At 41.9% G+C, this 4,175-nt stretch overlaps 1 non-coding gene across 1 annotated transcript; it reads right to left on the minus strand.

The window, feature by feature from the left end:
• Window positions 1–359: 359 nt before the first annotated feature.
• Window positions 360–466, minus strand: LOC120104838 (small nucleolar RNA R71). The gene has a single exon (XR_005507195.1). It is a non-coding gene; the product is annotated as a small nucleolar RNA R71 (small nucleolar RNA).
• Window positions 467–4,175: the final 3,709 nt, after the last annotated feature.

Genomic DNA, 4,175 nt, shown 5'->3' on the forward strand with positions numbered 1-4,175 from the left:
TTAGAACCCTGAATGAATTATTCGCTCCTGCATCCGCTAGTCCACCTACATGTATAGTGTTGCCAATAAATAACGCAGCCCAATTTGAAATTCGGGCTGCGACAATAAATATGCTACCTCAATTTCATGGATTTGAAAGTGAACAACTCTACATTCATCTAAATAAATTCATGACAATTTGTCAAACTTTCAAAAATCAAAATTTAAATGAAGAAAGTGTAAAATTGAGATGGTTCCCAATGACCTTAGAGGATCAACCTGCGGCATGGCTATATTCTCTAGCCCCAAATTCCATCACAACATGGGAACAACTATCTAGGAAGTTCATGACAAAATTTTACCCCATGATTAAAACAGAAAAAATTAAGGATGCCATCAGAACTTTTAGAGAAAAATCTGAAGAAGAATTTTTTCAAACTTGGGAACGATTCCATGACTTGTTGGTCAAATGCCCACACCATGGGCTTGATAAGGCTGATCTGGTCCACTTCTTTTATAAAGGACTACCTCCGGCACATAGAAATATGATTGAGTCCATGCACAAGGGCAGGTTCATGAACCAAACCCCAGATCAAGCCAATGAATTTCTTGTTGACTTAGCTGAAAATGCCCAAAATTGGGGTAGCTATGGTGAGGAAGTAAATAGAGATGAGTTCAGATCTAGAAAACCAGGTAATTATGAAATAAAAATAGATACAGAACTCAAAAATGTCATGTCCAATCTGATGACTGAAATGAACAACTTAAGTAAAAAGTTTGATGCTTTCACTGTTTCCACTAGTTCGAGTTCATACAAAGAGCCAAATTCCATCATGAAAGTGGATCACAAATCATATTGTTTGTATCTTGTGTAACAGTCCGGAGTATCTAGTGGAGTGCTGCCCTAATCTGCCCATGATAGTCAACTTTAAAGACCACGCAATAGCACGTATCTGGTAGGATAGTGATTACGGGTATCGATCCACAGGGATTGGGGTACAGTTATTTTTCTTAAAAAGGAAGAGTTTGTGAAGAAAATTAAACTAAGAAATTTAATAAAAAAAATGCAATTAAAAGGATATCAGTTGGAGGAACCTAGGGCATGGAATTCACCACTAACATCGGAACAAGGATTAATTAATTTTTAATTTATTCTTGGATAAACATGCAAATTGGCTACAAGCCTAATAAGTATTTGAATAAAATTTCACAAAAGTAATTTGGGCATAATCCATCTTCAGTTGGCATGAAATGTCTACCCTAATCTAAGGTGGCAGCACATCGCATCTTCCCTAAGCATGGACTATCTTATATTTACCTAGTGATCATGAAGAACAGTTGTATAAACTTCACATTTAAAATCACAGAAATTAAATATGAGACGAAATAAAATATTCATTAGAAGCAAAATAAGGTTTATACAACTCCAAGAATAGAAATCAAAAATATAAAACCCTTGGCCCTTTGTTAGGGCTGCATCCAGCCCTAGTGAGGAGATCAGCCTTTCATGGAGTGGTGGACGGCAGCAGCAGCACAGCAGCGGGCTCCCATCCCTTCCTTCTCTTTCTCCTTTGAAATATTCCCAAAATAGCCAAACCTCTCTCCCTCCTCTGCTTTTTTTTATTTCTTGTGGGAACTCCCTAAGAAGAGCCAAGCTCTTCTTCTCCCGGTGGAGAACTTGGCCTCTGAGGAGAGATGGGGTTGAAGGGGTCCGTCTCCTCCCCTTTTATAGCCTCCACCAGATACTGGAAACGGATCGCGAACGGAGGAGACTGTAGACGTGTTGGGCCGTTGTGGATGCATTCAGTTGGGATCGGGATGAAGCTGATGCACCTCTTCAACGCGGAAGGGAACATGGCTCTGTTGAGAGAATCTCGGACGGCTGGAACAAGCGTGGGCGAGCTGGGATTGGAGTTCATCCGGAAGAAAATCTCTGTTCCGCTGATGAGAGCTGATGCCGTTTAGGAATGATCCGGAAGAGGCCAACGCGAACGGAAGGAGAGAAGATCACGGAGAAACAGGGGATTCGGATGGCAGCTGGGATATGTGATCTAGAAAGAAGATCTAGCTCATGGGATGAAGATGACTCGCTGAATTACCGGTCATGGGAGGAGATGGGTTGCCAGGAGATGATCTAGAAGGGCTTTTGAAGAAGTTGTTGCACGGGATGAGTGTGAGAGGAATCCGGAAGGGCTTCAAATCCGCGGATGGGCAGATGGATTCGGCTGAAATTAATCCCGAAACAGGGGAATCGGTTTGGATGAGGATGAACGCGGAAGAAACGTGTGAATGAGAGGATGATGCTGGACGTTTGGATCATTTGGTTGTGCTGCCGTTGGCTGGAAATCCGGGAGATGTTTCTGGTTTTTATCCGCACGAAACAGAGGATGGAATGTTTGGATATCGGTTGATAACAGGGAACGGATGCATGGGTTTTTGTTGATGGATACAGGAGATTTGGGAAGGACGTGGATGATGGATAGCTTGATTCGGCTGATGCGGAGGATTTGAGCTGATATGTGATGAGGATGGGAGCAAATCCGGATGGGATCTGGATTCTCGGGAACGGCTTGGGACGTTGGGAAGAATCTCGGAGCAGGAGATGCGGAAGAGGCTGGAGGAAATGGGTTGTTGATTGGCTTGGACGCGGAAGAAAAGAAACGCGTGAGCTGGGAGATGATAGCGGATGTGGGCGTTTGAGAGTATCTTGGAGGAAGAGTTGGGAAATGGCTTTGTTTTGAAACAGGGGAAGTAATCTGAGATGATGGAGTTGAGATTGGGAGGTTGGTTACGGTTGGCTGGGAGATCTTTGGAAGAATCCCTCGGCTGGGAACAGGGGAGCTGGGACGGGCTCTGGACTTGGTTCGGAAGAAGGATACGGCTGGGATTTGAGTTTATCCCACGGGCGAAGAGGAGGGGAGATGAGCTGGGGCTGAGCTTATCCATGGGCGTTCGGAAGAAATGGGGTGCTGATCCGAACGGGAGAAGATCACGGTTGGGAGAAAGATGCGGAAGGGAAGAGCATGCACGAGATGTAAAGCAGGGGAATTAACATGTGGATTCGGTTGGGATTATTTGAGCGGGGGATGTTTGTTCTATTCTTTGGACATGAGAGGGAGAGTGGAAGCTTGATTTCTAAGTGCTTAAAGGGTGACGTGGACATGGGTTCAGCTGCAAACACGACCTGCATACATTAGACTCGACCAATAAAAAGAAAATCAATCAAACTTGAATAATTTATTTAAAATGAAATGAGGAAGAAAATACATTTTTTTAGTTAAATTTATAAAATATGTGAATTAAAATAATGATAAGTGCTATGAATAAGATATTAATTTGTACATTATTTAGCACTTATCACACCCCCCAACCTACATTTTGCTAGTCCTCAAGCAAAATAAAAACTAACTCACTTTCGCAGGAATCGCGATTGCATTTACCGTATGCAATAAGGCTTTAAACCCCTAGGTGGCCCTAGTGGACGAGTTTTGTCTCGTGAGGGTTTCCGGCTCAGATACCCACAAACTGCTGTCGAAAGAATTTATTTTATTATTTTATAAAATCTAATTTCAAATGCATAGGTGCTAAAAATTTCAAAAGCACACAAAGTTTTAATCACTAAGTCAGCCCAAATCCTAAGTCAGTATGCAACTTAAGTTGAAGTCATTAAGTTTCCGTTAGGGAGTTGTAAGACTTATTTATACTTGGGTGCTTGGTGATATCTGGACCATACACAAGCTAAGGCTTTAGATTCTCCAAAATACTGCTAAAACTAGTAGTTTCAAGAATTGGTCAGGTAAGACCTAATCACTGGTTCAAAATCATCCTATCTTGCAAGATTCCGAGAGTTGTGGATGTTTACTTTAATACCTCATGGACTTTATCTGTAATATTCCAGTTTATCCGAATTTTTACAACGACGGCTTTCACACTATCGTCTTTTTCAAGGTCAATATTATTTTCTCTTTCTTTTGCTTTTTTTTTTTATGCACTTTTACTCTTGTAATGATTCCTCCGTGTAAGAGCATTCAGTCAACACTCCCACACCAGATGGCATAAGGTGTTGGGCATCAAGACTCCCCTACGGACCTATGCTCGGGTTCATCATCACAAGCCCGCTGACCTTTGACAATAGGTAGCCCTTTTCGATGTACCTGACTAAATTCACTTTTTTTTTTATTTAACAATAAATACGG

This window comes from Phoenix dactylifera, chromosome 8 (assembly GCF_051530095.1).
Source record: "Phoenix dactylifera cultivar Ajwa chromosome 8, Ajwa_hap1_PhDact_Kaust_v1.1, whole genome shotgun sequence".
In the NCBI taxonomy this organism is placed as follows: Eukaryota; Viridiplantae; Streptophyta; class Magnoliopsida; order Arecales; family Arecaceae; genus Phoenix; species Phoenix dactylifera.